At 49.2% G+C, this 19522-nt stretch overlaps 1 protein-coding gene across 1 annotated transcript in view; it reads left to right on the top strand.

The window, feature by feature from the left end:
* The window catches only part of CALU (calumenin), a 50878-nt gene that overhangs the window by 12436 nt on the left and 18920 nt on the right, over window positions 1–19522 (top strand). The window lies entirely within an intron of this gene.

Here is a 19522-nt window from a genome sequence, read left to right as displayed (position 1 = left end):
ATTCCCACCAACAACCACTGGAGGGAACCCAAGAGCAGAATTCACAACAGTACCCCCCCTTGAGGAGGGGTCACCGAACCCTCACCAGGGCCCCCAGGACGATCAGGACGAGCCAGATGAAAGGCACGGACCAAATCAGCAGCATGGACATCAGAGGCAAAAACCCAAGAATTATCCTCCTGGCCATAACCCTTCCATTTGACCAGGTACTGAAGCTTCCGCCTCGAAAAACGGGAATCCAAAATCTTCTCAACAACATATTCCAACTCCCCATCAACCAACACAGGGGCCGGACGATCAGCAGAGGGAACAACGGGCTCCACATATTTCCGCAACAAAGATCTATGGAAGACATTATGGATAGCAAAAGAGGCCGGAAGCGTCAGTCGAAAAGACAGCGGATTAATAACCTCAGAAATCCTATAAGGACCAATAAACCTCGGTTTAAACTTAGGAGAAGAAACCTTCATAGGAACATGACGGGAAGACAACCAGACCAGATCCCCAACCCGAAGCCGGAAACCAACACACCGACGACGATTAGCAAAACATTGAGCCTCCTCTTGAAACAACACCAACTTGTCCACCACATGAGCCCAAATCTGCTGCAACCTGTCCACCACAGAATCCACACCAGGACAGTCAGAAGGCTCAACCTGCCCAGAAGAAAAACGAGGATGAAAACCAAAATTACAAAAGAAAGGCAAAACCAAGGTAGCAGAACTAGCCCGATTATTAAGGGCAAACTCGGCCAATGGCAAGAAGGCCACCCAATCATCCTGATCAGCAGACACAAAGCATCTCAAATAAGTCTCCAAGGTCTGATTAGTACGCTCAGTCTGGCCATTTGTCTGAGGATGAAATGCAGAAGAAAAAGGCAAATCAATGCCCAGCCTAGCACAAAAGGCCCGCCAAAACCTAGAAACAAACTGGGAACCTCTGTCGGAAACAGTATTCTCCGGAATACCATGCAAACGAACCACATGCTGAAAGAACAACAGAACCAAATCAGAAGAGGAAGGCAATTTAGGTAAGGGCACCAAATGAACCATCTTAGAGAACCGGTCACAAACAACCAAGATAACAGACATTTTCTGGGAGACCGGAAGATCAGAAATAAAATCCATCGAAATATGCGTCCAGGGCCTCTCAGGGACTGGCAATGGCAAAAGCAACCCACTAGCACGGGAGCAACAAGGCTTGGCCCGCGCACAAGTCCCACAGGACTGCACAAAAGAACGCACATCACGTGACAATGAAGGCCACTAAAAGGACCTACCAACCAAATCTCTGGTACTAAAAATGCCAGGATGACCGGTCAACACGGAACAGTGAACCTCAGAAATCACTCTACTAGTCCATCTGTCAGGAACAAACAATTTCCCCACAGGACAGCGGTCAGGTTTGTCAACCTGAAATTCCTGAAGAACCCGTCGTAAATCAGGGGAAATGGCAGAAAGGACCACACCCTCTTTCAGAATACCGACCGGCTCTAAGACTTCAGGAGAATCAGGCAAAAAACTCCTAGAGAGGGCATCAGCCTTAATATTCTTAGAACCCGGAAGGTACGAGACCACGAAATCAAAACGGGAAAAAAACAAGGACCATCGAGCCTGTCTAGGATTCAGCCGTTTAGCAGACTCGAGGTAAATCAAATTCTTATGATCGGTCAAGACTACAATACGGTGCTTAGCTCCCTCAAGCCAATGTCGCCACTCCTCTTAATCCTAGCAAACAAATTGGAAAGCAAAGGTAACGGGTATTGAAACTTGACCGTGATTTTATTCAAGAGGCGATAATCTATACAGGGTCTCAAGGAACCATCTTTTTTAGCAACAAAAAAGAACCCCGCTCCCAACGGTGAAGAAGATGGCCGAATATGCCCTTTCTCCAAAGACTCCTTAATATAGCTCCGCATGGCGGTATGTTCATGCACAGACAGGTTGAAAAGTCGACCCTTAGGAAACTTACAGCCTGGAATCAAGTCAATAGCACAATCGCAGTCCCTGTGCGGTGGAAGGAAACTGGACTTGGGCTCATCGAATACATCCTGAAAATCAGACAAAATCTCTGTAATCTTAGAAGGTGAAGAAGAGGAGATTGACATCAAAGGAACATCATTATGAACTCCCTGACAACCCCAACTAGTCACAGACATGGACTTCCAGTCCAACACAGGATTATGTACCTGCAACTATGGAAAAGCCAGCACGATAACATCATGCAGGTTATGCAACACCAGAAATCGACAATCTTCCTGATGGGCTGGCGCCATGCGCATGGTTACCTGTGTCCAAAACTGGGGCTTATTTCTAGCCAAGGGTGTAGCATCAATGCCCCTCAAAGGAATAGGGTTCTGCAAAGGCTGCAAGGGAAAACCACAACGCTTGGCAAACTCAAAATCCATTAAATTCAAGGCGGCGCCTGAATCCACAAACGCCATGACAGAAAATGATGACAAGGAGCAGATCAAGGACACAGATAACAGAAATTTAGGTTGTACAGTACTGATGGTAATTGAACTGGCGATCCTCTTTGTCCGCTTAGGGCAGACAGAAATGACATGAGAAGCGTCGCCACAATAATAACACAACCTATTTTGACGTCTGAAACCTTGTCGTTCCGTTCTAGGCAGAATTCTATCACATTGCATAGGCTCAGAAATTTGCTCTGAGGATAACGCCACAGCGCGCACAGTTCTGCGCTCCCGCAGGCGTCGGTCAATCTGAATGGCCAGAGACATAGAATCACTCAGACCGGAAGGCGTGGGAAACCCCACCATAACATCTTTAACGGATTCAGAAAGCCCCGTTCTGAAAATTGCCGCCAAAGCATCATTATTCCATTTAGTCAATACAGACCATTTTCTGAATTTCTGACAATACAATTCTGCCGCCTCTTGACCCTGAGACAGGGCTAACAAGGTATTCTCAGCTTGATCCACAGAATTAGGTTCATCATATAATAGTCCTAAAGCCTGAAAAAAGGAGTCAATATTAAGCAAAGCCGGATTCCCAGATTCCAGAGAAAACGCCCAATCCTGCGGGTCGCCACGCAGCAGGGAGATTACGATTTTTACCTGCTGAATGGAATCACCAGAGGATCGAGGTCTCAGGTCAAAAAACAGTTTACAGTTGTTTTTAAAACTCAAAAATTTAGACCTGTCACCAGAAAACAAATCAGGAGTAGGAATCTTCGGTTCTAAAGCAGGAGTCTGAACAATATAATCAGAAATACCTTGCACCCTAGCAGCAAGCTGGTCTACACGAGAAGCTAATTCCTGAACATTAATGCTTGCATCAGGCTCCTCAGCCACCCAGATATTAAGAGGGAAGAGAACACAAAACAGACTGGAGAAAAAAAAATGGCTCAAGAGCTTCCTTCCCTTCTTCTGAGATGCATTTAACTCATTGTTGGCCAGTTGTACTGTTATGATCCGGTGACCTTGGAGCTCAGGGCCGCCATCAGGGCATTACAGGCATCACTGCCGTATGGGGCCCGGTGATGAGGAGCAAAAAGGGGGGCCCGAGCGAGCACGCTGGCAGCCGGTCCGGTCCGCGCTCTGCTCGGGCCCCCCCTGACATTTTTATTCAGGCTGCGGCTGCCAGTGCCACTGTGCTGTGCCTGTCTGTAAATGAGCCTTGTACCTTTAAGGCGGCCGGGCCCGCGGTGCATCATGGGCCCGCCCGCCGCAAGTTAGTGACGTCACACGCTGCCCTGCTCCACTTCCTCATTCCGGGACCAGAGCAGAGCAGCGTGCGGCGGTGTGACACCACGTGGATGGCGGAGGGAGCAGAGAAGAGGCAGTGGGGGACCACCGGACGACGAGGGACCCGGCGGAGGAGAAGAGGCAGGCGGCAGTGGGGGACCGGCGGAGGAGAAGAGGCAAGCACCGGCGGCAGCGGGGGACCGGCAGAGGAGAAGAGGCAAGCGCCGGCGGCAGCGGGGGACCGGCGGAGGAGAAGAGGCAAGCACCGGCGGCAGCGGGGGACCGGCAGAGGAGAAGAGGCAAGCGCCGGCGGCAGCGGGGGACCGGCGGAGGAGAAGAGGCAAGCACCGGCGGCAGCGGGGGACTGGCGGTCGGCGGAGGACCAGTCAGACGGCGGAAGAGAAGAGGCAGGCGGGGGAGGGGGCAGTAAAGCTGGACACAGGGGGGGCAGAAAGCTGGACACAGGGGGGGCAGAAAGCTGGACACGGGGGGCAGAAAGCTGGACACGGGGGGCAGAAAGCTGGACACAGGGGGGGGCAGAAAGCTGGACACGGGGGGGGCAGAAAGCTGGACACGGGGGGGCAGAAAGCTGGACACAGGGGGGGCAGAAAGCTGGACACAGGGGGGTCAGAAAGCTGGACACGGGGGGGGGGCAGAAAGCTGGACACAGGGGGGGGCAGAAAGCTGGACACAGGGGGGGGCAGAAAGCTGGACACAGGGGGGGCAGAAAGCTGGACACAGGAGGGGGCAGAAAGCTGGACAGAGGGGGGGCAGAGTGCTGGACAGAGATGGGGCAGAGTGCTGGACAGAGATGGGGCAGAGTGCTGGGCAGAGATGGGGCAGAGTGCTGGGCAGAGATGGGGCAGAGTGCTGGGCAGAGTGCTGGGCAGAGATGGGGCAGAGTGCTGGGCAGAGATGGGGCAGAGTGCTGGGCAGAGATGGGGCAGAGTGCTGGGCAGAGATGGGGCAAAGTGCTGGGCAGAGATGGGGCAGAGTGCTGGGCAGAGATGGGGCAGAGTGCTGGGCAGAGATGGGGCAGAGTGCTGGGCAGAGATGGGGCAGAGATGGGGCAGAGTGCTGGGCAGAGATGGGACAGAGTGCTGGGCAGAGATGGGGCAGAGTGCTGGGCAGAGTGTTGTGAATTCTGTGGCAGAGCTCCCTCCTGTGGTCACAAGTGGTACTTCGGCTGATTCTCTCTGTGAGCTTCTGTTGGTGGAGGGAAGTGGCACTGCGGCTTCTGAGTTTCCTCCCTCAGGTGATCTGGTGAGGTCGTTAGGTGCTTCTCTACTTAACTCCACCTAATGCTTTGATCCTGGCTTCCTGTCAATGTTCCAGTGTTGGACTTGCTTTTCCCTGGATCATTCCTGTGGCCTGCTGCTCTGCATAGCTAAGTTCTTCTTTTCTATCCTCGATCTGTTAAGAAAGTCGGGCCTCACTTTGCTGAATCTATTTCATCTCTACGTTTGTCTTTTCATCTTAACTCACAGTCATTATATGTGGGGGGCTGCCTTTTCCTTTGGGGTATTTCTCTGAGGCAAGGTAGGCTTATTTTCTATCTTCAGGCTAGTTAGTTTCTCAGGCTGTGCCGAGTTGCATAGGCAGAGTTAGGCGCAATCCACGGCTGCCTCTAGTGTTGTTTGGAGAGGATTAGGGATTGCGGTCTGCAGAGTTCCCACGTCTCAGAGCTCGTTCTATGATTTTGGGTTATTGTCAGATCACTGAATGTGCTCTGACCGCTATGTCCATTGTAGTACTGAATTGCCTTTCATAACAGCAGAGATGGGGCAGAGTGCTGGACAGAGATGGGGCAGAGTTCTGGACAGAGATGGGGCAGAGTGCTGGACAGAGATGGGGCAGTGTGCTGGACAGAGATGGGGCAGAGTGCTGGACACAGATGGGGCAGAGTGCTGGACACAGATGGGGCAGGATGGATACGATGGAGACAGATGGGGCAGAATGGATACTCATGAGGGCAGGATGAGAGAACATATGGCTGGAGCCTGGAATGAGACACACGGGGGCTAGGATGGCGAATATTACCATAGGGGCTAATTAAGGGATATTATTATTGCAGTTATGTATTTATTTTATTTTTTGAGTATACTGTTTTAAATGGGGGGGCGGTCCTGTTACTGTGTAGAGTGATACTATGTTGCCTTCTTCATGTGGTGTAATGTAGAAGTTGGGAAAATTAAGTAATGTGTTCTACAAGCGGAACTCGAGATAACTGTTTTATTTCCTGCACCTGCAGAGACGAGTCCTGGCTGGATGAAGTGATGGCGGTCTGTGCTGGATGAAAGATGAAGGACTTCACCTAGAGACGTCACTGGTGAGTCAGTGTTACCTATACACTGGCACAATACACTGTATACTATATACAGAGGTCCTGTGTACAATGTCACCAGTGATCACTGTATTACCTATACATTATATACAGAGCTCCTGTGTGTAATGTCACCGGTGATCACTGTATTACCTGTACACAGACACTGCTTACTAATTACAGATCTCCTGTGCATAATGGCACTGCTGGTGATAGTATTGTGGGTTTTTTTTTTATTACTGATCAGTATTGTAGTATTCAGTCATTGGTGGTAATATGTGGTCTGGTCATGGTGTAGCGGTATTTGTTCCTTGTATTTTATATTATTCGATCACTGTGGTGGTAATATGTCATCTGGTCATAGTGCTGTGGTATTTGTTCCTTGTATGTAGTATTATAGGTCATTTTAAAAATTGAAAAATAAATAAAAATATACCTACCGTATATACTCGAGTATAAGCCGAGATTTTCAGCCCAAAATTTTGGGCTGAAAGTGCCCCTCTCGGCTTATACTCGAGTCAAGGTGGGTGGCAGGGTCGGCGGGTGAGGGGGTGAGGGCGCTGAGGTATACTTACCTAGTCCCAGCGATCCTCGCGCTGTCCCTGCCGTCCCACGGTCTTCTGTGCTGCAGCTTCTTCCTCTCTTCAGCAGTCACGTGGGACCGCTCATTACAGAAATGAATAAGCGGCTCCACCTCCCATAGGGGTGGAGCCGCCTATTCATTCCTCTAATCAGCGGTGCCGGTGACCGCTGATAGAGAATGAAGCTGCGGCACCGAAGACCAGGCAGAGGGACAGCGCGAGGATCGCCAGGACTAGGTAAGTATAGCATATTCACCTGTCCGCGTTCCAGCCGCCGAGCGTCGCTCCATCTTCCCGGCCGGCGCCTCCATCTTCCCGGCGTCTGCGCTCTGACTGTTCAGGTCAGAGGGCGCGATGACGCATATAGTGTGCGCGGCGCCCTCTGCCTGATCAGTCAGAGCAGAGACGCCGGGAAGATGGAGGCGCCGGAACGAGACGCCGGGAGCTGCAATCAAAGGAGGTGAGTATGTGTTGTTTTTTTTTTATTGCAGCAGCAGCAGCGGCGGCGGCAGAGATTTATGTGGAGCATCTATGGGGCACAGTGAACGGTGCAGAGCACCATATATGGCACATCTATGGGGCACAATGAACGGTGCAGAGCACCGTATATGGCACATCTATGGGGCACAGTGAACGGTGCAGAGCACCGTATATGGCACATCTATGGGGCACAATGAACGGTGCAGAGCACCGTATATGGCACATCTATGGGGCACAGTGAACGGTGCAGGGCACCGTATATGGCACATCTATGGGGCACAGTGAACGGTGCAGAGCACCGTATATGGCACATCTATGGGGCACAGTGAACGGTGCAGGGCACCGTGTATGGCACATCTATGGGGCACAGTGAACGGTGCAGAGCACCGTATATGGCACATCTATGGGGCACAATGAACGGTGCAGAGCACCGTATATGGCACATCTATGGGGCACAATGAACGGTGCAGAGCACCGTATATGGCACAGCTATGGGGCACAGTGAACGGTGCAGAGCACCGTATATGGCACATCTATGGGGCACAGTGAACGGTGCAGGGCACCGTATATGGCACATCTATGGGGCACAGTGAACGGTGCAGGGCACCGTATATGGCACATCTATGGGGCACAGTGAACGGTGCAGAGCACCGTATATGGCACATCTATGGGGCACAATGAACGGTGCAGAGCACCGTATATGGCACATCTATGGGGCACAATGAACGGTGAAGAGCACCGTATATGGCACAGCTATGGGGAAATATGAACGGTGCAGAGCACTGTATGGCACAGCTATGGGGAAATAATGATCTATTTTTATTTTTGAAATTCACCGGTAAATGCTGCATTTCCACCCTAGGCTTATACTCGAGTCAATAAGTTTTCCCAGTTTTTTGTGGCAAAATTAGGGGGATCGGCTTATACTCGGGTCGGCTTATACTCGAGTATATACGGTAAATTGTATTGCATATTTTAACAAATATTTAATAGGTTACAGCAGAGTAGGGCCCGGCCAAAAGTGTCTACCGTGTTATGGTGGCGGCTTAAAAAATCTTTTTGGCCAAAACAAAAGCTGCCGGCTATATGTGTGATCTGGTGATGGGAACTGTCAATGTGTGATAGGTGAGAAGTGGAGATTTTCCAAGAGAGAGCGGTGGGACTGTGGACAGTTCGTGGGGTGGAGCCTGGAGGCGGGGCTGGGGTGGAGCCTGGGCGGAGTTTCAAGGGGGCCCCGAAAATTTTGCCAGTATGGGGCCCCAAAATTTCTAGTGGCAGCCCTGTTGGAGCTGCATAAGAACTTTCACTGGAGAAAGTGGCCATTATACTGACCGCAAACCTGAACTTAACACCGCTACTAGAAGTAGCCGTGGAGTGTACCTAACACACCTAGACACCTCGTCACAGCCGGAGGACTAAATACCCCTAAAGATGGAAATCGGGATACTGTCTTGCCTCAGAGAAAATCCCCAAAGGATAGACAGCCCCCCACAAATATTGGCGGTGAGTCGGAGAGGAAAAAACATACACAGGCAGAAAAAACAGGATTTAGCAAAGGAGGCCACTCTAGCTAGATAGGACAGGATAGGACAGAGTTCTGTGCGGTCAGTATTAAAACTCTTCAAAAAATCCACAGCAGAATATACAAAAAACTTCCTACATCTAACTAAAGATGTAGGAGCGTATATCTGCAACTCCAGTGAAACCAACCAGACTGAGAAAACACAAACACAGTCTAATCTGGACAAAAGAAAAACAAACGAACAGTACTGAAAATAAGCACACTGCATGTGTGCCACAGGAAAAGAAACAGACACTTAGGCTTGGTTCCCATTACGTTAATGGGAAAGCGCTAACGGACAGCGTTGCACGGCGAAATTAGCGCCGTGCAACGCGTCTGTTAGCGCGCCCATTCACGGCAATGGGAACGCGCAGCTAGCGCGTGCCATGTTCGGCACGCGCTAGCGACGCGCCGGTGTTTCCTGGCACGCCGCGGACGCTGCTTGCAGCGTCCGAGGCGCGTCCGCGGTCCGTTCCCCGCTCTCGCAGATCGGGGATCTGCGAGAGCGGGGACGTTACCGCGACCCCGGGACGCGGCCCCATTAAAAACATTGCGTTAGTGCAACCCGCTAGCGCTAGCGCTAAACGGGTTGCAGTAACGCAATATGAACCTAGCCTTATCTTTGCTGAACTGGCAGATAAGCAGGAGAGGCCAGGCAGAGATCCAACACTTCCAGAGAAACATTGACAACTGGCAAGGGCTAAAGGATCCTGCACACCTAAATATCCCAGTCAGAATTGTAATTATCCGATACACCTGGCCAGGACTGTGAGTCAGAGACAACTGCATTCCCACCAACAACCACTGGAGGGAACCCAAGAGCAGAATTCACAACAGATCAGTGGCGTAAAGGCATTTAACCCCTTAAAAACGTCAGTTACTTAGTCAAAACTGGCACCAAAATGGGCTGTTTGCCCACTTTGATGCCAGTTCTGATGCTCAGAGCCCATTTGGGCAGACTAGAGAGACCTGGGTTTGATGCGGGGCATCACTATCTGTGTATTTTAAGTGTCAGATCAGTGGCCCAAAGGCAGTTAACCCCTTATAAACATCAGTTACTTATTCAAATGTGTGAAAATGGGCTGTTTGCCCACTTTGATGCCAGTTCTGATGCCCAGAACCCATTTGGGCCAGGCTGGATGGACCTGGTTTTGATGTGGGGCTCTCTGTTCTATATGTATGCACTGTGGTATCAGTGGCCCAAAGGCATTTATTTGACCCCTTAAAAACATCAGTTACTTATTCAAATCTGTGAAAATGGGTTGTTTGCCCACTTTGATGCCAGTTCTGGTGCCCAGAACCCATTTGGGCCAGGCTGGAGGGACCTGGGTTTGATGCAGGGCATCACTATCTGTGTATTATTAGTATCAGATCAGTGGCCCAAAGGCATTTAACCCCTTAAAAACATCAGTTACTTATTCATATCTGTGAAAATAGGGATTTTTGTGTACTCACCGTAAAATCCTTTTCTCCGAGCCATTCATTGGGGGACACAGACCATGGGTGTATGCTGCTGCCACCAGGAGGCTGACACTAAGTAATACAAAGAAAAAGTTAGCTCCTCCCCTGCAGTATACACCCTCCTGCTGGCTCCCAGCTAACCAGTTCGGTGCAAAAGCAGTAGGAGATCAATAACGACATATAAGCGTAAAGCATGTCACATTATATATAAGAGTATAACATATCAAAAGATAAAAACAAAGCATAAGCTAATAACAGGGTGGGAGCTGTGTCCCCCAATGAATGGCTCGGAGAAAAGGATTTTACGGTGAGTACACAAAAATCCCTATTTCTCCTTCGCCTCATTGGGGGACACAGACCATGGGACGTCCCAAAGCAGTCCCTGGGTGGGGACAACATCACCTCAGGCCGTGTAGCCGCTACTTACAAGTGCGCCACCGCGGCCTGCAATGTCCACCTGCCCAGACTCACATCTGTGGAAGTGAGTGAATTATAGTGCTTCAAGAATGCAAGCGGCCTGGAGGAATTCGCAAGCTTGCGGTCGTGCTTGCCGACGTCTGGCGCCTAGAGCCCTCAGACAGGGAGATAGGCTGACATCTAGCGCGAAAGGACTCCTGGATGGAGAAAAGAATCCACCAGGCTAACATGGCCGAAGAAAAACGGCTAAACCCTTCCTGCGACCGTCAGGAAGCCTACTTACCATCGAAAAACCCGACTAAAGTGTCCAACCTTTGGAAGGACGTCGTCCTCGATACGTACCCACTCGGAGCACTCGCTTCTTCCAGATTATGGAGAACCCATTCCGCTTTGTGGACTAGAGCCGAAGGAGATGAGAGGACGATGCCCCTGCAACAGTGGAGATATAATACCCCTTGGCAACGAGGGAAGGGGATGGCTAGAGGGCAACCTTGCCTTGATGGTAATAAGGAAAAAAGATAAAGAACAGAGCGTCGAGATCTGAAGACTCATCAGGAGGACAAGAACGCAGAGAAAGAAGGGGAGAGACCCTCCCTGATAGAAAAGTCTATCCGGATCAAAAAAGGAGTCCACTGTAAGATGCCCAGGACCATTAAGGTTCCACGGATTTAACGGTACGCGGTAGGGAAGAACTACAGGTTGAGGCTCCCTGCGAGAAAGACCATATTTCCAGCTTGACGCAATAAGCCGGAAAAATACTAGTACCGCAAGCGAGAAAAAACCTGACATGGTCAGTGCGGGTCTCCCGGGATCACTGGGGCCCTACCCGCTTCCGAAAAGATTTCAGACGTAGTGGAAGAGGGGTTATGGAAATTGGTACCATGGAAGAATAGAGCATGCACTGCGATGGACTTGGATCGCGAGGCCAAACCATGAACTGGAGTACATTGGCGTTCAGCTTGGACGCCACCCGACCTACATCTGGAGTACTCCAGTGAAGGCAGATCCGATGGAAGACTTCCGAGTGAAGTTCCCACTCACTTGAGGAGGAACCCTGACGGCTGAATATGTCTGCCGCCCAGTGTTCTACTCCAGGGGTATGTACTGTTGAGATCACCGAATGATAGATCTCGGCCCATCAGAGAGTGCGAGGTACCTTAGCCATGGCGCTTGACTGTGGGTACTTGCTAGATGGTTAACTTGTGGCACAGCCGAGGCATTATCCAACTGAAGACCCGCTAGAAGGCAGAGGACCTGCTGAAGGAATAGCCGTACCGTTCGGATCTACAGAGAGATGATCGGGAGAAGAAAACTGGCAATGGTATTTCCTAATAGCCATTGGGCCAGGAGAAGGCTCTGGATGAGGAAGGAGCTCAGAGATTACCCTTTGAGAGCCTGATTGACTTGCAGAAAACGAGCGCAGCGAAGGAAACTGCTTCCGTTGACGTCCTTTCCCTCAGAACCCTCCTAGCGAATTGAATGAACTGAGGGAATGAGAGATCAAGTGCGCAAGCTCCCTGTAGAAGGGCCACGACCTAGACTCGGGAGAGAATAACCAACCTTCTTGGGCAGGATCATCCTCAAAGAGGATCTGCTGGGCTGAGAATGAGGGAAAAAAACTTGTCTAAGTTTAGCTGCTAGCCCAATAGAGAGGTAATTGCAAGTGATATAGACGACTCAGCGTAGTCCTAGGAGAGTGGCTACAAAGTCGACCAAATAGGGCAGGACGACCATGCTTCTAAGGTGCAAGAAGCACATGACAACCGTTATGACCCTTGCGACCACTATGGTGTGGTAGCCAGGCCGAAGGGCCAGGTCGTGAAAATGCTGTTCGCGAATGGAAAGGCGAAGAGATTATAGTAGAGAGGAGAAATAGGTATGTGAGGGTAAGAATCCCGAATGTCGATGGATGCCAGAAAAAAAAACAAACACGTTTTTCTGTTGAAGTAATGGCTGAGCGGAGGAACTACATCCGAAAAAAGAAAAGGCCCTGTCGGAGGTTGTTAGAAGTTTGGGGTCCAGGAATGGAGATACTTTTCATTCCCTCCATTTTGGAACCAAGATCCCTTAGATCTAGACTGTCCTGGCCAATGCTTCCACTGCTGGTTGAGTCTGAAGAAGATACGATCCATTGCTAGTCTCCCGCTCAGAAGATTTGATAGGCCAGCTATACTGTGGAACGAAGTAGATCAGGTCTGGGACCCGGAGACTTTCATTCCCTCCCTTTGGTCAAGCAACCCATGTGGCGGCTAAGGAAGGGTAGAGCGCTGAACCCGAAACCACAAGACGGAACGAACTAGATTTGCTATCCGACCGTCTGTGGAATCTTAAATGATGATACACCGGCCAGGATACTGATAAACACACAGGGCCTGCCAGATGATATTATCAGACCACAGACAATGTATAGTTCAAAAGATATATATTTTATTTATACAAAAAGGAAGAAAGGTGCCTCTGTACAGCCGAGGGTAAAACCTGGTGGACAGGGCTGAATGTCCGGCAATAGGCCTGGCTGCAGAAGAGGATACTGAAGGTGAAACTCCAGTGCTCGTCTGATAAGGGAGGGGGGAGATCGGTGCCCTTGAAGGGGCCCGTCGCCCCTAAAATCAGCTCAGGCAGTGGCTTCCCACGTCGCAGGAGAGGATACGGAGAGGTGAAACTCCCGTGCTCGCCTGTTGATGGTTCGAGGAGATCGGAACATGAAAGAATCCGTCGCCCCATTCGACCGTAGTAAAAAGTAAAAAACGGTAAAAAAGAGTTCTTTGGGTCTGAATAGCAGACCCGTTCATGTGCCTCCTACAGACACTAAGCAAGAACTGGTTAGCTGGGAGCCAGCAGGAGGGTGTATACTGCAGGGGAGGAGATCACTTTTTTTTTGTATCACTTAGTGTCTGCCTCCTGGTGGCAGCAGCATACACCCACGGTCTGTGTCCCCCAATGAGGCGAAGGAGAAATGGGCCGTTTGCCCACTTTGATGTCAGTTCTGGTGCCCAGAAACCATTTGGGCCAGGCAGGAGGGACCTTGGTTTGATGCATGGCATCACTATCTGTGTATTTTAACCCCTTCATGACCCAGCCTATTTTGACCTTAAAGACCTTGCCGTTTTTTGCAATTCTGACCAGTGTCCCTTCATGAGGTAATAACTCAGGAACGCTTCAATGGATCCTAGCGGTTCTGAGATTGTTTTTTCGTGACATATTGGGCTTCATGTTAGTGGTAAATTTAGGTCAATAAATTCTGTGTTTATTTGTGATAAAAACGGAAATTTGGCGAAAATTTTGAAAATTTCGCAATTTTCACATTTTGAATTTTTATTCTGTTAAACCAGAGAGTTATGTGACACAAAATAGTTAATAAATAACATTTCCCACACGTCTACTTTACATCAGCACAATTTTGGAAACAAAATTTTTTTTTGCTAGGAAGTTATAAGGGTTAAAATTTGACCAGCGATTTCTCATTTTTACAACGAAATTTACAAAACCATTTTTTTTAGGGACCACCTCACATTTGAAGTCAGTTTGAGGGGTCTATATGGCTGAAAATACCCAAAAGTGACACCATTCTAAAAACTGCACCCCTCAAGGTGCACAAAACCACATTCAAGAAGTTTATTAACCCTTCAGGTGCTTCACAGCAGCAGAAGCAACATGGAAGGAAAAAATGAACATTTAACTTTTTAGTCACAAAAATGATTTTTCAGCAACAATTTTTTTATTTTCCCAATGGTAAAAGGAGAAACTGAACCACGTACGTTGTTGTCCAATTTGTCCTGAGTACGCTGATACCTCATATGTGGGGGTAAACCACTGTTTGGGCGCACGGCAGGGCTTGGAAGGGAAGGAGCGCCATTTGACTTTTTGAATGAAAAATTGGCTGCACTCTTTAGCGGACACCGTGTCACATTTGGAGAGCCCCCGTGTGCCTAAAAATTGGAGCTCCCCCACAAGTGACCCCATTTTGGAAACTAGACGCCCCAAGGAACTTATCTAGATGCATAGTGAGCCCTTTAAACCCCCAGGTGCTTCACAAATTGATCCGTAAAAATGAAAAAGTACTTTTTTTTCACAAAAAAATTCTTTTAGCCTCAATTTTTTCATTTTCACATGGACAACAGGATAAAATGGATCCTAAAATTTGTTTGGCAATTTCTCCTGAGTACACCGATACTTCACATGTGGGGGTAAACCACTGTTTGGGCACATGGTAAGGCTCGGAAGGGAAGGAGCGCCATTTGACTTTTTGAATGAAAAATTATCTCCATCGATAGCGGACACCATGTCGCGTTTGGAGAGACCCTGTGTGCTTAAACATTGGAGCTCCCCCACAAGTGACCCCATTTTGGAAACTGGACCCCCCAAGGAACTTATCTAGATGCCTAGTGAGCACTTTAAACCCTCAGGTGCTTCACAAATTGATCCGTAAAAATGAAAAAGTACTTTTTTTTCACAAAAAATTTATTTTCGCCTCAATTTTTTCATTTTCACATGGGCAATAGGATAAAATGGATCCTAAAATTTGTTGAGCAATTTCTCCCGAGTACGCCGATACCTCATATGTGGGGGTAAACCACTGTTTGGGCACACGGCAGGGCTCGGAAGGGAAGGCGCGCCTTTTAACTTTTTGAATGGAAAATTAGCTCCAATTGTTAGCGGACACCATGTCGCATTTGGAGAGCCCCTGTGTGCCTATGCAATGGAGCTCCCCCACAAGTGACCCCATTTTGGAAACTAGACCCCCCAAGGAACTTATCTAGATGCATACTGAGCACTTTAAACCCCCAGGTGCTTCACAGAAGTTTATAATGCAGAGCCATGAAAATAAAAAATAATTTTTCTTTTCTCAAAAATGATTTTTTAGCCTGGAATTTCCTATTTTGCCAATGGTAATAGGAGAAATTGGACCACAAATGTTGTTGTCCAGTTTGTCCTGAGTATGCAGATACCCCATATGTGGGGGTAAACCACTGTTTGGGCGCACGGCAGGGCTCAGAAGGGAAGGCACGCCATTTGGCTTTTTAAATGGAAAATTATCTCCAATCATTAGCGGACACCATGTCGCGTTTGGAGAGCCCCTGTGTGCCTAAACATTGGAGATCCCCCACAAATTACCCCATTTTGGAAACTAGACCCCCAAAGGAACTAATCTAGATGTGTAGTGAGCACTTTGAACCCTCAAGTGCTTCACAGAAGTTTATAACGCAGAGCCATGAAAATAAAAAAAAAAAATTATTTTCTCAAAAATGAATTTTAGCCCGCAATTTTTTATTTTCCCAAGGGTAACAGGAGAAATTTGACCCCAAAAGTTGTTGTCCAGTTTCTCCTGAGTACGCTGATACCCCATATGTGGGGGTAAACCACTGTTTAGGCACATGCTGGGGCTCGGAAGTGAAGTAGTGACGTTTTGAAATGCAGACTTTGATGGAATGCTCTGCGGGCGTCACGTTGCGTTTGCAGAGCCCCTGATGTGGCTAAACAGTAGAAACCCCCCACAAGTGACCCCATTTTGGAAACTAGACCCCGAAAGGAACTTATCTAGATGTGAGGTGAGCACTTTGAACCCCCAAGTGCTTCACAGAAGTTCATAACACAGAGCAGTGAAAATAATAAATACGTTTTCTTTCCTCAAAAATAATTTTTTAGCCCAGAATTTTTTATTTTACCAAGGGTTACAGGAGAAATTGGACCACAAAAGTTGTTGTCCAGTTTCTCCTGAGTACGCTGATACCCCATGTGTGGGGGTAAACCACTGTTTGGGCACACGTGGGGGCTCAGAAGGGAAGTAGTGACTTTTGAAATGCAGACTTTGATGGAATGGTCTGCGGGCGTCACATTGCGTTTGCAGAGCCCCTGGTGTGCCTAAACAGTAGAAACCCCCCACAAGTGACCCCATTTTGGAAACTAGACCCCCAAAGGAACTTATCTAGATGTGTGGTGAGCACTTTCAACCCCCAAGTGCTTTACAGAAGTTTATAACGCAGAGCCGTGAAAATAATAAATACGTTTTCTTTCCTCAAAAATAATTTTTTAGCCCAGAATTTTTTATTTTCCCAAGGGTTACAGGAGAAATTGGACCGCAAAAGTTGTTGTCCAGTTTCTCCTGAGTATGCTGATGCCCCATGTGTGGGGGTAAACCACTGTTTGGGCACACGTGGGGGCTCAGAAGGGAAGTAGTGACTTTTGAAATGCAGACTTTGATGGAATGGTCTGCGGGCGTCACGTTGCGTTTGCAGAGCCCCTGGTGTGCCTAAACAGTAGAAACCCCCCACAAGTGACCCCATTTTGGAAACTAGACCCCCCAAGGAACTTATCTAGATATGTGGTGAGCACTTTGAACCCCCAAGTGCTTCACAGACGTTTACAACGCAGAGCCGTGAAAATAAAAAATCATTTTTCTTTCCTCAAAAATGATGTTTTAGCAAGCAATTTTTTATTTTCTCAAGGGTAACAGGAGAAATTGGACCCCAGTAATTGTTGCGCAGTTTGTCCTGAGTATGCTGGTACCCCATATGTGGGGGTAAACCACTGTTTGGGCACACGTCGGGGTTCGGAAGTGAGGGAGCACCATTTGAATTTTTGAATACAAGATTGGCTGGAATCAATGGTGGCGCCATGTTGCGTTTGGAGACCCCCTGAAGTGCCTAAACAGTGGAAACCCCTCAATTCTACCTCCAACACACCCCTAACCCTTATCCCAACTGTAGCCGTAACCCTAATCACAACCCTAACCCCAACACACCCCTAACCACAACCCTAACCCCAACACACCCCTAACCCTAACCACAACCCTAATTCCAACCCAACTCTAAGGCTATGTGCCAACGTTGCGGATTCGTATGAGATTTTTCAGCATCATTTTTGAAAAATTCGCGGGTAAAAGGCACTGCGTTTTACCTGCGGATTTTCCGCGGATTTCCAGTGTTTTTTGTGCGGATTTCACCTGTGGATTCCTATTGAGGAACAGGTGTAAAACGCTGCGGAATCCGCACAAAGAATTGGCATGCTGCGGAAAATACAACGCAGCGTTCCCGCGCGGTATTTTCTGCACCATGGGCACAGCGGATTTGGTTTTCCATATGTTTACATGGTACTGTAAACCCGATGGAACACTGCTGCGAATCCGCAGCGGCCAATCCGCACCGTGTGCACATAGCCTAATTCTAAAGGTATGTGCACACGCTGCGGAAAACGCTGCGGATCCGCAGCAGTTTCCCATGAGTGTACAGTTCAATGTGAACCTATGGGAACCAAAAATCGCTGTACACATGCTGCGGAAAAACTGCACGGAAACGCAGCGGTTTACATTCTGCAGCATGTCACTTCTTTCTGCGGATTCCGCAGCGGTTTTAGAACTGCTCCAATAGAAAATCGCAGTTGTAAAACCGCAGTGAAATGCGCAGAAAAACCGCGGTAAATCCACGATAAATCGGCAGCGGTTTAGCACTGTGGATTTTTCAAATCCGCTGCGGAAAAATCCGCATAGGACCAGAATACGTGTGCACATACCGAAACCCTAACCCTAGCCCTAACCCTACCCCTAACCCTAGCCCTAACCCTACCCCTAACCCTAGCCCTAACCCTACCCCTAACCCTACCCCTAACCCTAACCCTACCCCTAACCCTAACCCTACCCCTAACCCTACCCCTAACCATAACCCTAGTTCTTACCCCAACCTTAGTGAAAAAAAAAAAAATTCTTTATTTTTTTTATTGTCCCTATCTATGGGGGTGACAAAGGGGGGGGTCATTTACTATTTTTTTTATTTTGATCACTGAGATAGGATATATCTCAGTGATCAAAATTCACTCTGGAACGAATCTGCCGGCCGGCAGATTCGGCGGGCGCACTGCACATGCGCCCGCCATTTTGGAAGATGGCGGCGCCCAGGAAAGAAGACGGACGGACCTCGGGCGGCCAGGTAAGTATAAGGGGGGGGAGATCAGGGCACGGGGGGGGGGGCGTCGGAGCACGGGGGGGTGGATCGGATCATGGGGGGGGGTGGATCGGAACACGGGAGGGAGGATTGGAGCACGGGGAAGGATTGGAGCACGGGGTGAGGGATCGCTGTGCGGGGGGGGGTGGATCGGAGCACGGGGGGGGGTCGCTGTGTGCGGGGGGGGGATCGGAGTGCGGGGGGGTTTGATTGCAGCACAGGGGGTGTGATTGGTGCACGGGGAAGCGGACAGGAGGACGGGGGAGCGGAGCACAGGACGGAGGGGAGCGGACCACAGATCGGGGGGCTGGGGGGGCGATCGGAGGGGTGGGGTGGGTGCACATAAGTGTTTCCAGCCATGGCCGATGATATTGCAGCATCGGCCATGGCTGGATTGTAATATTTCACCAGTTTTTTAGGTGAAATATTACAAATCGCTCTGATTGGCAGTTTCACTTTCAACAGCCAATCAGAGCGATCGTAGCCACGAGGGGGTGAAGCCACCCCCCCTGGGCTAAACTACCACTCCCCCTGTCCCTGCAGATCGGGTGAAATGGGAGTTAACCCTTTCACCCGGCCTGCAGGGACGCGATCTTTCCATGACGCATATGCTGCGTCATGGGTCGGAATGGCACCGACTTTCATGACGCAGCGTATGCGTCAAAGGTCGGGAAGGGGTTAAGTGTCAGATCAGTGACCCAAAGGCATTTAACCCCTTAAAAACATCAGATACTTATTCAAATCTGTGAAAATGGGCTGTTTGCCTACTTTGATGCCAGTTCTGGTGCCCAGAACCCATTTGGGCCAGGCTGGAGGGACCTGGGGTTGATGCATGGCATCACTAGCTGTGTATTTTAAGTGTCAGATCAGTGGCACAAAGGCATTTAATCCCTTAAAAACATCAGTTACTTATTCAAATCTGTGAAAATGGGCTGTTTGTCCACATTGGTGCCAGTTCTGATGCCCAAAGCCCATTTGGGCAGACTAGAGGGACCTGGGTTTCATGCAGGGCATCACTATCTGTGTATTTTAAGTGTCAGATCAGTGGTCCAA

This window comes from Ranitomeya imitator, chromosome 4 (genome assembly GCF_032444005.1).
Source record: "Ranitomeya imitator isolate aRanImi1 chromosome 4, aRanImi1.pri, whole genome shotgun sequence".
NCBI lineage: Eukaryota > Metazoa > Chordata > Amphibia > Anura > Dendrobatidae > Ranitomeya > Ranitomeya imitator.
The sequence above is the reverse complement of the archived record's forward strand: the minus strand, read 5'-3'. Positions and strand labels throughout refer to the sequence as shown.